Here is an 18,034-nt window from a genome sequence, read left to right on the forward strand (position 1 = left end):
CTTTCCAGCTTGAATTTCAATGATGCATTGGGGCAACGATTTTGTGAGAAACATCTTCACCCTTAAATAAAGATTTTCTTAATTCCTTACCTGTGTGCTAATTAGATATCACCTTGTTTTCACATTAAACAGACTTCCACATGAGAAAGCAGCAATGATGCAGTGGCGTTAATGTTTCCTGGTGTCAACCTGTATTATTTCAGTAGATATTGAAATGAGGATGCATCTTGCTGCCTTTCCAATGAAGCAAGTTTAATTTAGTAATAGGTGAAAAACCATCCCTACAAATATGTTAATCAGATACTTGGCTTTGTGGACACTTTTCAGAGAACAAATTCGTTAGCATAAAAATAAAGCCAGAAAATGAAGAGCTGTTTAATCACTCAATTGGATTTTTCTGCCAGCATATTTCTTTTTCTCTGCAACCCACTGCTAAATTGTGCTTCCTAGCTGTTTTTTTTATAAAATCACTTATTCAAATCTAACTCTGATTACATCAGAGTAGGCCAGGTACCCTACACCATAAGAAGGGGGTTTGAAATTTTGACTTGTCTACTTAAAGATCACCAAAATCTGATAACAAGGTCAATTACATCCCTGTGTGGGATTGAACCACCAACCCTTTGATTAATAACCAAACACACTAACAGATTGCGCCACAGAGACACTTTACAAACGTACATACTGACAAAGGCTAATAAGCATTCATCTAGAACGTTTCCTAGAAAAACTTTAAAAAGTCAATAATCTGGAGAGTTTTTGTAAGATGTTTCTTCCATCAACCAACGAAGAAACACATTGGTACTTTCCCATGATGAGTGAGTGCTTCAGGATCTCTTGCACTTACATGTGCAGCAGAGTACTGCAATGGAAAAATGCTGGGCCCATAACCCAGAGGTAGGCAGATTGAAACTATCCTCTGCTATATGCATTTTTTTTTGTTAATTAAAGTAATCCAAAACTGGGATTGATATTTTTGCTCTTTTATTTTTACTTAAAGTACAATAACTTTTACCATTTTAATTTGTTTTAATAGTATATTGACAGTATTGTTTTCTTTCAAAAATCCACTTAATTTTCTTTACCCTATTATTAAAATGGTAATTGACAAAAACAAACGACATTGTCACCAGAAGAGCAATACAAAATGTACAAGTGATATATTAAAATCATCTTTCCAGCTTGAATTTCAATGATGCATTGGGGCAACGATTTTGTGAGAAACACCTTCACCCTTAAATAAAGATTTTCTTAATTCCTTACCTGTGTGCTAATTAGATATCACCTTGTTTTCACATTAAACAGACTTCCACATGCGAAAGCAGCAAGGATGCAGTGGCGTTAATGTTTCCTGGTGTCAACCTGTATTATTTCAGTAGACATTGAAATGAGGATGCATCTTGCTGCCTTTCCAATGAAGCAAGTTTAATTTAGTAATAGGTGAAAAACCATCCCTACAAAGGTGTTAATCAGAGACTTGGCTTTGTGGACACTTTTCAGAGAACAAATTTGTTAGCATAAAAATAAAGCCAGAAAATGAAGAGCTGTTTAATCACTCAATTGGATTTTTTTGCCAGCATATTTCTTTTTCTCTGCAACCCACTGCTAAATTGTGCTTCCTAGCTGTTTTTATAAAATCACTGAATCAAATCTAACTCTGATTACATCAGAGAAGGCCAGGTACCCTACACCATAACAGGGGGTTTGAAATTTTGACTTGTCTACTTAAAGATCACCAAAATCTGATAACAAGGTCAATTACGTCCCTGGGTGGGATTGAACCACCAACCTTTTGGTTAATAACCATACACACTAACTGATTGCGCCACAGCGACACTTTGCAAAAGTACATACTGACAAAGGCTAATAAGCATATATCTAGAACGTTTCCTAGAAACATTTTAAAAAGTCAATAATGTGGAGAGTTTTTGTAAGATGTTTCTTCCATCAACCAATGAAGAAACACATTGGTACTTTCCCATGATAAGTGAGTGCTTCAGGACCTCTTGCACTTACATGTGCAGCAGAGTACTGTAATGGAAGCATGCTGGGTCCATAACCCAGAGGTAGGCAGATTGAAACTATCCTTTGCTATATGCATTTTTTTTTGTTAATTAAAGTAATCCAAAACTGGGATTGATATTTTTGCTCTTTTATTTTTACTTAAAGTACAATAACTTTTACCATTTTAATTTGTTTTAATAGTATATTGACAGTATTGTTTTCTTTCAAAAATCCAATTAATTTTCTTTACCCGATTATTAAAATGGTAATTGACAAAAACAAACTACATTGTCACCAGAAGAGCAATACAAAATGTACAAGTGATATATTAAAATCATCTTTCCAGCTTGAATTTCAATGATGCATTGGGGCAACGATTTTGTGAGAAACATCTTCACCCTTAAATAAAGATTTTCTTAATTCCTTACCTGTGTGCTAATTAGATATCACCTTGTTTTCACATTAAACAGACTTCCACATGAGAAAGCAGCAAGGATGCAGTGGCGTTAATGTTTCCTGGTGTCAACCTGTATTATTTCTGTAGATATTGAAATGAGGATGCATCTTGCTGCCTTTCCAATGAAGCAAGTTTAATTTAGTAATAGGTGAAAAACCATCCCTACAAAGGTGTTAATCAGAGACTTGGCTTTGTGGACACTTTTCAGAGAACAAATTTGTTAGCATAAAAATAAAGCCAGAAAATGAAGAGCTGTTTAATCACTCAATTGGATTTTTTTGCCAGCATATTTCTTTTTCTCTGCAACCCACTGCTAAATTGTGCTTCCTAGCTGTTTTTATAAAATCACTGAATCAAATCTAACTCTGATTACATCAGAGAAGGCCAGGTACCCTACACCATAAGAGGGGGTTTGAAATTTTGACTTGTCTACATAAAGATCACCAAAATCTGATAACAAGGTCAATTACGTCCCTGGGTGGGATTGAACCACCAACCTTTTGGGTTAATAGCCTTACACACTAACTGATTGCGCCACAGCGACACTTTGCAAAAGCATATACTGAAAAAGGCTAATAAGCATTCATCTAGAACGTTTCCTAGAAACATTTTAAAAAGTCAATAATGTGGAGAGTTTTTGTAAGATGTTTCTTCCATCAACCAATGAAGAAACACATTGGTACTTTCCCATGATGAGTGAGTGCTTCAGGATCTCTTGCACATACATGTGCAGCAGAGTACTGTAATGGAAGCATGCTGGGTCCATAACCCAGAGGTAGGCAGATTGAAACTATCCTCTGCTATATGCATTTTTTTTGTTAATTAAAGTAATCCAAAACTGGGATTGACATTTTTGCTCTTTTATTTTTACTTAAAGTACAATAACTTTTACCATTTTAATTTGTTTTAATAGTATATTGACAGTATTGTTTTCTTTCAAAAATTCACTTAATTTTCTTTTCTGTGTGCTAATTAGATATCACCTTGTTTTCACATTAAATAGACTACCACATGAGAAAGCAGCAAGGATGCAGTGGCGTTAATGTTTCCTGGTGGTAGTGGGGTACTGTGTTTGTGCTTTCCTCTGGTCAGCTCTGGTAAAAGTCAGATTTCTTTGTCTCAGATCTTCCTCTAGCCTTGTTCTTCTTTCGAGAGTTCCCTTGTGCTGCCTCAGTTGGATCTCCTTCACTTGACAGGGGCGTACCCGAGCAGCGACCCTCCCCAGCACTAGCCCAACTCCTACTTACCTGCCAGGTGAGATACTATGATCATGAAGGTGCTTCTCCCAGGGCAAGGCTCACCCATTGCACTCTGGGTGTGCTGCTCCTGCGATTTCCCCAAATGTGGGAAACTTGACTGCATAATTTGTGTTTCCCCTGGTCGGCTCTCGTATAATTCAGATCTCTTTGTCTCAGGTCTCTCTCCAGCCTAGTTTGCTGTCTGTTTCCACTTCTCTTTTCTTAAACCGCTCCCTTCTATGCCCTTGCGCACCTTAATTAAATCTAACTCTGATTACGTCAGAGAAGGCCAGGTACCCTACACCATAAGAGGGGGTTTGAAATTTTGACTTGTCTACTTAAAGATCACCAAAATCTGATCACAAGGTCAATTACATCACTGGGTGGGAACCTTTTGGTTAATAGCCCATGTAAGTGCAAGAGATCCTGAAGCACTCACTCATCATGGGAAAGTACCAATGTGTTTCTTACAAAAATTCTCCAGATTATTGACTTTTTAAAGTTTTTCTAGGAAACGTTCTAGATGAATGCTTATTAGCCTTTGTCAGTATGTACTTTCGCAAAGTGTCGCTATGGCGCAATCAGTTAGTGTGTATGGCTATTAACCTAAAGGTTGGTGATTCAATCCCACCCAGGGACGTAATTGACCTTGTTATCAGATTTTGGTGATCTTTAAGTAGACAAGTCAAAATTTCAAACCCCCTCTTATGGTGTAGGGTACCCGGCCTTCTCTGATGTAATCAGAGTTAGATTTGATTAAGTGATTTTATAAAAAACAGCTAGGAAGCACAATTTAGCAGTGGGTTGCAGAGAAAAAAAATTATGCTGGCAGAAAAGTCCAATTGAGTGATTAAACAGCTCTTCATTTTCTGATTTTATGTTTATGCTAACAAATTTGCTCTCTGAAAAGTGTCCACAAAGCCAAGTCTCTGATTAACACCTTTAGTAGGAATGGTTTTTCACCTATTACTGAATTAAACTTGCTTCATTGGAAAGGCAGCAAGATGCATCCTCATTTCAATGTCTACTGAAATAATACAGGTTGACACCAGGAAACATAAACGTCACTGCATCCTTGCTGCTTCCTCAAGGGGAAGTCTGTTTAATGTGAAAACAAGGTGATATCTAATCAGCACACAGGTAAGGAATTAAGAAAATCTTTCTTTATGGGTGAAGATGTTTCTCACAAAATTGTTGCACCAAGGCATCATTGAAATTAAAGCTGGAAAGATGATTTTAATATATCACTTGTATATTTTGTACTGCTCTTCTGGTGACAATGTAGTTTGTTTTTGTCAATTACCATTTTAATAATAGGGTAAAGAAAATTAAGTGGATTTTTGAAAGAAAACAATACTGTCAATATACTATTAAAACAAATTAAAATGGTAAAAGTTATTGTACTTTAAGTAAAAATAAAAGAGCAAAAATATCAATCCCAGTTTTGGATTACTTTAATTAACAAAAAACAATGCATATAGCAGAGGATAGTTTCAATCTGCCTACCTCTGGGTTATGGACCCAGCATGCTTCCATTACAGTACTCTGCTGCACATGTAAGTGCAAGAGATCCTGAAGCACTCACTCATCATGGGAAAGTACCAATGTGTTTCTTCATTGGTTGATGGAAGAAACATCTTACAAAAACTCTCCAGATTATTGACTTTTTAAAGTTTTTCTAGGAAACGTTCTAGATGAATGCTTATTAGCCTTTGTCAGTATGTACTTTCGCAAAGTGTCTCTGAGGCACAAACAGTTAGCGTGTTCAGTTGTTAACCAAAAGGTTGGTGGTTCAATCCCACCTAGGGACGTAATTGACCATGTTATCAGATTTTGGTGATCTTTAAGTAGACAAGTAAAAATTTCAAACCACCTCTTATGGTGTAGGGTACCTGGCCTTCTCTGATGTAATCAGAGTTAGATTTGATTAAGTGATTTTATAAAAAAAACAGCCACAAAGCACAATTTAGCAGTGGGTTGCAGAGAAAAAGAAATATGCTGGCAGAAAAATCCAATTGAGTGATTAAACAGCTCTTCATTTTCTGGCTTTATTTTTATGCTAACAAATTTGTGCTCTGAAAAGTGTCCACAAAGCCAAGTATCTGATTAACACCTTTGTAGGGATGGTTTTTCACCTATTATTAAATTAAACTTGCTTCATTGGAAAGGCAGCAAGTGATGTCATCCAAGCAGTGGGTCAAGGTTGGCTTCAAACCTCGTCTGCTTATGAAAAGAGAAAAGGGGTATGCAGGGCATGGCGGCCTTTTGCGGTGCTTGGATGACCCCTAGTTCGCATTAAATAATGCAGTCGAGTTTCCCACATTTGGGGAAATCACAGGGGTCAGCATACCCAGAATGCAATGAATGAACCGCACCCTGGGAGAACAGTCTTCATGACCATGGTATCTCCTATGCAAAATAAGTATGATTTGGGATAGGGCTGGGGAGGGCCGCTGCTCAGGCACATCTCTGTCAAGTAAAGGAGATTCAACTGAGGCAGCACAAGGGAACTCTCATCTGGGGACAACAACTGCAGGGAGAACACATATTTTCAGATGAACATGGGAGGGCAGAAGGCTGCCTAATACTGAAGCACCCCCAAACAACAAACCAAATGCAACAACTAGTGCAAGCATTCCTGGGGGAAGGCCTGCAGCAGATGGATTTGCATATGGCGATGTCATCCAAGCAGTGGGTCAAAGTTGGCTTCAACCCTCGTCTGCATATGAAAAGAGAAAAGGGGCGTGCAGGGCATGGCGGCCTTTTGCGGCACTTGGATGACCCCTAGTTCGCATTAAACACCTCCACCCTCCGTCGGTGTGGGGCTCATGTTGGCTATGCCCCAGCCCCTGAAGGATTCAAGCTGATTTCTTGCAGCAGCTGGGCACTGTAACAGCTCCAGAGCTGCTCTGTAATGCAAGTAAAAGGGTGTGGGCCCTGCAGCACTACCTGTAGTTCGCATTGTGCGAGACCCCTAGTTCGCATTAAACACCCCCACCCTCCTTCGGTGTGGGGCTCATGTTGGCCATGCCCCAGCCCCTGAAGCATTCACGCTGATTTCTTGCAGCAGCTGGGCACTGTAACAGCTCAAGAGCTGCTCTGTAAGGCAAGTAAAAGGGTGTGGGCCCTGCAGCACTACCTGTAGTTTGCATTGTGCATTGGAAGGCACAAAGTAAGCAGACGGGAGGAGAAGTCAGGATAGTGCACAAGGGTATAGACGGGAGGGGCTCAAGAAAAAAGAAGTGGAAACAGACAGCAAACTAGGCTTCCAATGCACAATGCAAACTACAGGTAGTGCTGCAGGGCCCACACCCTTTTACTTGCCTTACAGAGCAGCTCTGGAGCTGTTTAATCACTCAATTGGATTTTTCTGCCAGCATAATTTTTCTCTTACGTCCTAGAGGATGCTGGGGACTCCGTAAGGACCATGGGGGATAGACGGGCTCCGCAGGAGACATGGGCACTTTAAGAAAGACTTTAGATCTGGGTGTGCACTGGCTCCTCCCTCTATGCCCCTCCTCCAGACCTCAGTTTACTACTGTGCCCAGAGGAGACTGGGTGCTTTTCAGGGAGCTCTCCTGAGTTTCCTGACAGAAAGTATATTTGTTAGATTTTTTTATTTTCAGGGAGCCTGCTGGCAACAGACTCCCTGCATCGAGGGGCGGAGGGGAGAGATGCACACCTACTTCTGTGAGTTGATAGGCTCTGCTTCTTAGGCTACTGTACAGCATTAGCTCCAGAGGGATCGGTACGCAGGTCTCACCCTCGCCGTCCGTCCCAGAGCCGCGCCGCCGTCCCCCTCGCAGAGCCGGAAGATAGAAGCCGGGTGAGTATGAGAAGAAAAGAAGACTTCAGAGGCGGCGGAAGACTTCATGATCTTCACTGAGGTAACGCACAGCAGTAAAGCTGTGCTCCATTGCTCCCATACACCTCACACACGGCAGTCAGTGTAAGGGTGAAGGGCGCAGGGGGGACGCCCTGGGCAGCAATATAGACCTCTCTTTGGCAAAATAGAAAGAGGGTCTTAAAGAAGAGAGGGCACATAATTAGGCGCATATATATATGGAAATACAGCGCTACTGGGTAAACATAAAATGATTGTGTTTTTTTCCTGGGTCATATAGCGCTGGGGTGTGTGCTGGCATACTTTCTCTCTCTGTCTCTCCAAAGGGCCTTGTTGGGGAACTGTCCTCAGATAAGAGGATTCCCTGAGTGTATGGTGTGTCGGTACACGTGTGTCGACATGTCTGAGGTAGAAGGCTCTCCTAGAGAGGAGCAGGAGCAAATTAATGTGGTGTCTCCATCGACAACGCCGACACCTGACTGGATGGATATGTGGAATGTTTTAAGTGCTAATGTAAACTTATTACACAAGAGATTAGACAAAGCTGAAGCTAGGGAACAGTCAGGGAGTCAACCCATGCCTGTCCCTATGTCGCAGGGACCTTCGGGGTCTCAAAAGCGCCCACTATCCCAAATAGTTGACACAGATACCGACACGGATTCTGACCCGGCAATAGACAGGTGATGCCGACTCAAAAAGGCATATGGAGGTTTTACCTTACAGGGGTGAGGAATTGTTTGGGGAAGGTCTCTCGGACCTTGTCTCCACAGCTACAGCTGGTAAATCAAATTTTTTGCCTTATATTCCCTCACAGCCTAAGAAAGCACCACATTATCAAATGCAGTCCTTTCGATCACAGAGAAACAAGAAAGTACGAGGTGCGTCCTTTCTTGCCAGAGGTAAGGGCAGAGGGAAGAAGCTGCACAACACAGCTAGTTCCCAGGAACAGAAGTCCTCCCCGGCCTCTACAAAATCCACCGCATGACGCTGGGGCTCCGCTAAAGGAGTCCGCCCAGTTGGGGGCACGTCTTCGAGTTTTCAGCCACATCTGGGTTCATTCGCAGGTGGATCCCTAGGCAATAGAAATTGTTTCTCAGGGTTACAAGCTGAAATTCGAAGAGGTGCCTCCTCGCCGGTTTTTCAAATCGGCCCTACCATCTTCTCCCCAGGAAAGGGAGATAGTGTTAAATGCAATTCACAAATTGTATCTTCAACAGGTGGTGGTCAAGGTTCCCCTGCTTCAACAAGGAAAGGGAAATTATTCGACCCTGTTTGTAGTCCCAAAACCGGACGGTTTGGTCAGACCCATATTAAATTTAAAATCCCTGAACCTATACTTGAAAAGGTTCAAGTTCAAGATGGAATCGCTAAGAGCGGTCATCGCCAGCCTAGAAGGGGGGGATTTTATGATATCTCTGGACATAAAGGATGCATACCTTCATGTACTCATTTATCCACCTCATCAGGCGTACCTAAGATTTGCGGTACAGTATTGTCATTACCAATTTCAGACGTTGCCGTTTGGTCTCTCCAGAATTTTCTCCGAGAATTTTCACCAAGGTAATGACAGAAATTATGGTGCTCCTGCGAAAGCAAGGTGTCACAATTATCCCGTACTTGAACGATCTCCTCATAAAAGCGAGATCAAGAGAGCAGTTGCTGAACAGCGTATAACTTTCATTGAAGGTGTTACAGCAAAACGGCTGGATTCTCAATATCCCGAAGTCGCAGTTGGTTCCTACGACTCGTCTGACTTTGCTTGGGCATTATTCTGGATACGGACCAGAAAAGGGTTTATCTTCCGATAGAAAAGGCCCAGGAACTCATGACTCTGGTCAGGAACCTATTGAAACCAAAACAGGTGTCAGTGCATCACTGCACTCGAGTCCTGGGAATGATGGTGGCATCATACGAGGCCATTCCCTTCGGCAGGTTCCATGCGAGGATCTTGCAATGGGACCTACTGGACAAGTGGTCCGGGTCACATCTACAGATTCATCAGTTGATCACCCTGTCCCCCAGGGCCAGGGTATCTCTCCTGTGGTGGCTGCAGAGTGCTCACCTTCTAGAGGGCCGCAGGTTCGGCATTCAGGACTGGATCCTGGTGACCACGAACGCGAGCCTCCGAGGTTGGGGAGCAGCCACACAGGGAAGAAATTTCCAAGGTCTTTGGTCAAGTCAGGAGACTTGTCTTCACATCAACATCCTGGAGCTAAGGGCCATATACAACGCCCTATGTCAAGCGGAGACCTTACTTCGCGACCAACCAGTTCTGATCCAGTCAGACAACGTCACCGCAGTAGTTCATGTAAACCGCCAAGGCGGCACAAGGAGCAGAGTGGCGATGGCGGAAGCCACCAGAATTCTTCGCTGGGTGGAGAATCATGTAAGCGCACTGTCAGCAGTGTTCATTCCGGGAGTGGACAACTGGGAAGCAGACTTCCTCAGCAGACACGACCTACATCCAGGAGAGTGGGGACTCCATCAGGAAGTCTTCGCACAGATTGCAAGTCGGTGGGGACTGTTCCAGATAGACATGATGGCGTCCCGCCTCAACAAAAAGCTACAGAGGTATTGCACCAGGTCAAGAGACCCTCAGGCAGTAGCTGTTTAAACAGCTCTTCATTTTCTGATTTTATGTTTATGCTAACAAATTTGCTCTCTGAAAAGTGTCCACAAAGCCAAGTCTCTGATTAACACCTTTGTAGGAATGGTTTTTCAACTATTACTGAATTAAACTTGCTTCATTGGAAAGGCAGCAAGATGCATCCTCATTTCAATGTCTACTGAAATAATACAGGTTGACACCAGGAAACATTAACGCCACTGCATCCTTGCTGCTTTCGCATGTGGAAGTCTGTTTAATGTGAAAACAAGGTGATATCTAATTAGCACACAGGTAAGGAATTAAGAAAATCTTTATTTAAGGGTGAAGGTGTTTCTCACAAAATCGTTGCCCCAATGCATCATTGAAATTCAAGCTGGAAAGATGATTTTAATATATCACTTGTACATTTTGTATTGCTCTTCTGGTGACAATGTAGTTTGTTTTTGTCAATTACCATTTTAATAATAGGGTAAAGAAAATTAATTGGATTTTTGAAAGAAAACAATACTGTCAATATACTATTAAAACAAATTAAAATGGTAAAAGTTATTGTACTTTAAGTAAAAATAAAAGAGCAAAAATATCAATCCCAGTTTTGGATTACTTTAATTAACCAAAAAAAATGCATATAGCAGAGGATAGTTTCAATCTGCCTACCTCTGGGTTATGGGCCCAGCATGTTTCCATTGCAGTACTCTGCTGCACATGTAAGTGCAAGAGATCCTGAAGCACTCACTCATCATGGGAAAGTACCAATGTGTTTCTTCGTTGGTTGATGGAAGAAACATCTTACAAAAACTCTCCAGATTATTGACTTTTTAAAGTTTTGCTAGGAAACGTTCTAGATGAATGCTTATTAGCCTTTGTCAGTATGTATGTTTGTAAAGTGTCTCTGTGGCGCAATCGGTTAGTGTGTTTGGTTATTAATCAAAGGGTTGGTGGTTCAATCCCACCCAGCGATGTAATTGACCTTGTTATCAGATTTTGGTGATCTTTAAGTAGACAAGTCAAAATTTCAAACCCCCTTCTTATGGTGTAGGGTACCTGGCCTACTCTGATGTAATCAGAGTTAGATTTGAATCAGTGATTTTATAAAAAAACAGCTAGGAAGCACAATTTAGCAGTGGGTTGCAGAGAAAAAGAAATATGCTGGCAGAAAAATCCAATTGAGTGATTAAACAGCTCTTCATTTTCTGGCTTTATTTTTATGCTAACTAATTTGTTCTCTGAAAAGTGTCCACAAAGCCAAGTATCTGATTAACATATTTGTAGGGATGGTTTTTCACCTATTACTAAATTAAACTTGCTTCATTGGAAAGGCAGCAAGATGCATCCTCATTTCAATATCTACTGAAATAATACAGGTTGACACCAGGAAACATTAACGCCACTGCATCCTTGCTGCTTTCTCATGTGGAAGTCGGTTTAATGTGAAAACAAGGTGATATCTAATTAGCACACAGGTAAGGAATTAAGAAAATCTTTATTTAAGGGTGAAGATGTTTCTCACAAAATCGTTGCCCCAATGCATCATTGAAATTCAAGCTGGAAAGATGATTTTAATATATCACTTGTACATTTTGTATTGCTCTTCTGGTGACAATGTAGTTTGTTTTTGTCACTTACCATTTTAATAATCGGGTAAAGAAAATTAATTGGATTTTTGAAAGAAAACAACACTGTCAATATACTATTAAAACAAATTAAAATGGTAAAAGTTATTGTACTTTAAGTAAAAATAAAAGCTAAAATATCAATCCCAGTTTTGGATTACTTTAATGAACAAAAAAAATGCATATAGCAAAGGATAGTATCAATCTGCCTACCTCTGGGTTATGGGCCCAGCATGCTTCCATTGCAGTACTCTGCTGCACATGTAAGTGCAAGAGATCCTGAAGCACTCACTCATCATGGGAAAGTACCAATGTGTTTCTTCATTGGTTGCTGGAAGAAACATCTTACAAAAACTCTCCAGGTTATTGACTTTTTAAAGTTTTTCTAGGAAACGTTCTAGATGAATGCTTATTAGTCTTTGTCAGTATGTACTTTTTGCAAAGTGTCTCTGTGGCGCAATCGGTTAGTGTGTTCAGCTATTAATCAAAAGGTTGGTGGTTCAATCCCATCCAGGGACGTAATTGACCTTGTGATCAAATTTTGGTAATATTTAAGTAGACAAGTCATATAGCAGAGGATAGTTTCAATCTGCCTACCTCTGGGTTATGGACCCAGCATGCTTCCATTACAGTACTCTGCTGCACATGTAAGTGCAAGAGATCCTGAAGCACTCACTCATCATGGGAAAGTACCAATGTGTTTCTTCATTGGTTGATGGAAGAAACATCTTACAAAAACTCTCCAGATTATTGACTATTTAAAGTTTTTATAGGAAACGTTCTAGATGAATGCTTATTAGCCTTTGTCAGTATGTACTTTTGCAAAGTTTCACTGTGGCGCAATCAGTTAGTGTATACGGCTATTAACCAAAAGGTTGGTGGTTCAATCCCACCCAGGGATGTAATTGAACTTATTATCAGATTTTGTTGATCTTTAAGTAGACAAGTCAAAATTTCGAAAACCCCTGCTATGGTGTAGGGTACCTGGCCTTCTCTGATGTAATCAGAGTTAGATTTGATTCATACTGTTAACTGGGTAGTATATCACAAGTTATACGGTGTGATTGGTGTGGCTGGTATGAATCTTGACCTTGGATTAACAAAAATCCTTTCCTCGTACTGTCCGTCTCCTCTGGGCACAGTTTCTCTAACTGAGGTATGGAGGAGGGGCATAGAGGGAGGAGCCAGTGCACACCCAGATCTAAAGTCTTTCTTAAAGTGCCCATGTCTGCTGCGGAGCCCGTCTATCCCCCATGGTCCTTACGGAGTCCCCATCATCCTCTACGGACTACGAGAAAAAAAAATTACCGGTAGGTTTAAAATGTTATTTTTTTCTCTGCAACCCACTGCTAAATTGTGCTTCCTAGCTGTTTTTTATAAAATCACTTAATTAAATCTAACTCTGATTACGTCAGAGAAGGCCAGGTACCCTACACCATAAGAGGGGGTTTGAAATTTTGACTTGTCTACTTAAAGATCACCAAAATCTGATGACAAGGTCAATTACATCCCTGGGTGGGATTGAACCACCAACCTTTTGGTTAATAGCCCATGTAAGTGCAAGAAATCCTGAAGCACTCACTCATCATGGGAAAGTACCAATGTGTTTCTTACAAAAATTCTCCAGATTATTGACTTTTTAAAGTTTTTCTAGGAAACGTTCTAGATGAATGATTATTAGCCTTTGTCAGTATTGACTTTTGTGGCAAAACTTGGTTTACCCTGCACCAGACTGGTTATAATTGAATGACTAAATCTCAAACAACCAACTAAACAGAAAAAATATATCAAGCCCAAGTGGGCAACTATTCTGACGTTGGAGGTGCTCCCAGGAATAGTGTACCAGATACAGAATGATTTGGTGGGTGTGGAAGAGCCCACATCTTACCAAATAGAAGAAATTCCTATATTTGGAGCACTCTTTTGATGATTAATGATGTGAAAAAGATGAAAACTGTCTATAATTAAAACTTAGCTTTTATTTATCCAATACTCAACTAAAATAAAATAACAGGGGTATATTAGACGTATCAATTACTTATTCCCCTTTTAAACAGTGGTAAAAATATGAATAATTCAAAAAAGAGCAAATATCATCATCTTAAAATTATTTGTATATTTTGCTCAACAATGGATGATAAGAAAAATGATAGTAATCTATCAAACTTATCCAATGAACAGCAGTAATCACAGAAATTAATGACAAAAAATGATAGTAATCTATCAAAAATATCCTGTGAGCAGCAGAGATGATATTGGTGATATAATTAATTACACCTTGCAGAAAAATACTGCTGTGTATGTGAGATCAGCTTCTCCCCATATTTCACAGAGTAAATCTGTGTTTTAACATCTCTTCCATGTTAAAGAGAAAATAATATCCATGTCTGTTAGAGAATACATAGTTACAATTGGGTTTTACTGCAACATTCTGTCTCCAAAATGATTCATTTGTATCTTGAATGAAAAACTGACACATTAGTGTTGTTTGTCAGGTATGTAACAAATGCAAATAAAGAAAAAACAAGATTATGCTGGCATGGATAGTAGAAAATTAGATAGTGACACTCTAGTCTGCTAGTCCCATCTGCTGTCTAACCTCATCCATGAGCGGAGGAAAGATGAGAGTAGGACCGTCGACTGTGTCACAGAAAAAAGATAGAACTGGCACACTGGCTAGAGACCCCAACGTGGTGTTAGATGGGCCCTGATGCTTATGAGCCTTGCAGGGTCCTAAATGCGCCACTTGGGTCTGAGCCAGAGTCCGAAAATGAAATAAAAAGGCCCACAGTAATAGACTAAATCACAATTGTGTTAATAACACTGCATCATTTAACAACATTTATTGTGCAATGAGATTGCACAAAACAGACCTGCTCCTAATAAAAAACATTGCTGTTGCTAGGTAACAATTGATATTATCTTAATAGGCACAAGTTAAAACAAAATCACAGGTGTTTATATCCCCAATAATTGCGCCTTGTTTATTGCCATGTTTTTGTATGCGTTGGTACTTGTTATTTTATCAAAATTACCTGCAGGTAACTGGTCAAGTGTGAGACTGTAACTCTGAGGGCAAAGGATAGTCGGCACTCCAGTTCACTGATCCCATCTGCTGTCTGACCTCATCATTGGAGCGGAGGACAGATGAGAGTGGGATCGTGGGTTGTGCCGTGGAAAGAAAGGCAGCGGACGGCAGCCTGAGAAGCCGTATGTGGTGTTAGGCGGACCCTGTTGCCACTTGCCTTGCAGGGTCCGGATGCGCCACCGGAGACCGGGTGTCTGTCCGTGAAAGTGAAAGTTGACAGGAAGAGAGAGAGTGTGTGGGGAGTGTCGGGTGAGTGAGTCTGACCCGTAGGTTATTGTACATTACCACTCGCGATCTCCCCGAACTCGATAGATCATTGCCGCTCAGCCGTTCTGAATGACTGCTGTTGGTCACGGCTCCTCCTGCAGTGAGGAGTCCGTGCGTGAGGCCGTTAGTTGGACGTACGTTTCACCACCTGGGCTTGCTCACCTGGCAGCCTATGGTGGTGTTCAGATGGTGCATTTAAAAAGGGGATCATCAACCAATCCCTTTCCTGAGTTCTTAATTGCCTAATTATGGCATAGGTTTGTTCAGCGCTTCCATCCACCTGGCTGTGCTTATTCTATTGAAGCTCCATAAGTAATAGTTAATATACGTAGACCACTAATTATGGCATAATTTTTGTTAAACAATTCTATCCACCAGGCAGTGCTTATTCTATTAAACCTCCATAAATGAAAGTTAATATATGTGGATCACAATGGAATCAATTAAAGTAATGTTCAAAGCGTATGGTGTGTTAGATCAAAAATATCGAATAACGGTTTAATTAATAAACAGAATTTTTTTATGGAGGATAATGGTTAATCAAATCACAGTTATATAAGCTGAAAATCCAACAGAAAAATAAGATTAAAGACAATGTGCGTTTTCTAAACATACATTTAACATAATTAGAATCGACAATATGTTTCAGGAGATTTAAGCTATGACATTCTTAATGCAGAAATTAATTGATTAGTAAGAGGAAATATCTCCTGTGATAATACTAATAATAATAGTGATATCAAAATAAAAGTAATAATCATAATAGGGATAATAGGAAATAATAATAAAAAATAATGAAAATAGATATAAACATGACCGACCTGTTAATCAAAATATGCCAGTGACAGAGGTTGGTGACCCAATCGTCGTAAGTAAGATAAAAGTGACTGTAATTTACTAATTAATAGACGGTTATGATAAATAATAAATAAATAAAACTCTATTTAGAGGAACAAATCTTGTTCTGGAGATGGAAATATTGTGCATTATCCTCGCCGAATATTCATCTTTGATAATATAACCTTAAAGTTTAGGCTTTCCCGCCAAAGTCCGTATAGAGTAAAATTATGCACTGATGAATACGAAGTTGAAATTTGGGGAAATACGGAGGAGAGAAAAATGCAAAATAAATAAAAGTAATAATGATAATAATAAAAAATAATAAATAAGAATAAAAATGAGTATACATTTGAAAATAATAGTAATAATAATAATGATAAATGTAAATGGGTATGAGATAGGTATAGATAAGACAATAAATATAACTGTAAAATAAAAATAAATATAAAGAATGTAAAAATAAGAATAAATATAAATATAAAATTAGAAATTAAAAATGAAACATGAAAATTAAGGATTAGAGATTATAAAGATAAATATAAATATAAAATTTTTTTTTTTTTATAAAAGGGGGGTGGGGGGGGCGGGGGTTTGGGAGGGGGGGGGGGGGGGAAATGGGTATGGAGGGACCAGGGGGAAAAAAGCGGGGGAGGGGGGGGGGGAGGAAAAGGGAGGGGGGGGGAGGGGGGAAAAAGAGGGGGGAAAGGGGGAGGGGGGGGAGGGAAGTGAAAACAAAAGGGGGAGGAGAAAAGGGGGGTGTAATTGAGGGAAGGGAAAATTGGAAGGGGATGGGGAAGGGATGACAGAATGGGGAAAAAAAGGGTTAAATAATGGGAAATGGGTGACTACAGTGCAGGGGAGGCTTGTTTGGTTGTTGTGTATCATTAGTGTTGGTGCTCTGTATTGTGAATGTTATGAAACCTGATTGTGTAGAAATTGACTGCAGGTGATTAATTTAGGTTCTATGTGTAGGTCTGCTCGAAAAATCATCGAGCAGATGTAATTGTGACCTGATGGTTGTGGTATCAGAGATGAAAAATATGTGAATAAAAGTGACAAAATTGAAAAAAGTGACATTAAACACAAAATTAAAAGTGCACATGTGAGAAAACACAAAACAAATGTTTGTGGGTGATAAAGATGTTACCTTGATAGGTAATGTCAAAAAGTGTACCTAGTTGTTGTTCAAAACGGTCTAAAGAGTGTGTATATTCAAATAATAAGAATACTAGTGAGTACAGAATGTGTAAGAATTATAGAAATAAAAATAATGATAATAATAGAACTGGTGAAAAGTGGGGAGGAAAGGGAAAGGACGGTGAGTCAAGGAGGACACCAAGGGGGGAGTAGGTTAAAAATTGGGGTAATAGTTGTATATTGTTGAAATATACTGGTGATTTAATTTGCTATTGCAATTATTATGTTGATACATCTAATGAAAAGTGGCCTGATACACAGCATGTAATGAAAATAGGTCTTGCAGGCCGGGGTAGCACGAATTTGTTGGAGCCTAAGGAAAGGTTGAGTTAAGAAAGGGGAAAGAGAGAAAGAGAGAGAGCGCATACATTGGCGCCATCGAGATCTAAATGGCGTGTCTCAATATCACATGTAAATAATCATCATAGGAACACCGTATAGTTTATGTGTTCGTTGAGACCTGATGGAGCTAAACTTCCCAATAGGTAGGTCCACTGGCTCTCCTTTTTGAGTAGTTCCTGCATTACATCGCCCCCTCTGATTCCAAGTTTGACCTTTTCCAGGCCAAAAGCTTGCATTCGATGGGTGTTGTCATTATGGTGGAGATGAAAATGTCTGGCCACCGTGGTTATTTGTCGGAAGTTCTGCATATCCCTATCCACGTTTCGGATTGTTCCTGCATGTTCCAAAATCCGTTGTTTAAACATCCGTGTGGTTATTCCCACATATCTTTTGCCACACAGGCACTGTAGGCAATACACCACATTGGTTGTTTTGCAGTTGAAGTAATCGGAGATCCTGTGTTGGTTACCAAATTTGTCTGTGATTTCTTGTGTTGGCTTCATATAGTCACAGGCCCTGCAGGTCCCACAAGGGTA

At 40.1% G+C, this 18,034-nt stretch overlaps 1 non-coding gene and 1 pseudogene across 1 annotated transcript; one reads left to right on the forward strand and one right to left on the reverse strand.

The window, feature by feature from the left end:
- The first annotated feature begins 3,700 nt into the window (after positions 1-3,700).
- Positions 3,701-3,863, forward strand: LOC135023187 (U1 spliceosomal RNA). The gene has a single exon (XR_010220191.1). It is a non-coding gene; the product is annotated as a U1 spliceosomal RNA (small nuclear RNA).
- A 2,083-nt stretch (positions 3,864-5,946) lies between these two features.
- On the reverse strand, positions 5,947-6,125 carry LOC135023356 (U1 spliceosomal RNA; annotated as a pseudogene).
- Between the last annotated feature and the right edge of the window lie 11,909 nt (positions 6,126-18,034).

The sequence above is a fragment of the Pseudophryne corroboree genome, unplaced genomic scaffold, assembly GCF_028390025.1.
Source record: "Pseudophryne corroboree isolate aPseCor3 unplaced genomic scaffold, aPseCor3.hap2 scaffold_396, whole genome shotgun sequence".
In the NCBI taxonomy this organism is placed as follows: domain Eukaryota; kingdom Metazoa; phylum Chordata; class Amphibia; order Anura; family Myobatrachidae; genus Pseudophryne; species Pseudophryne corroboree.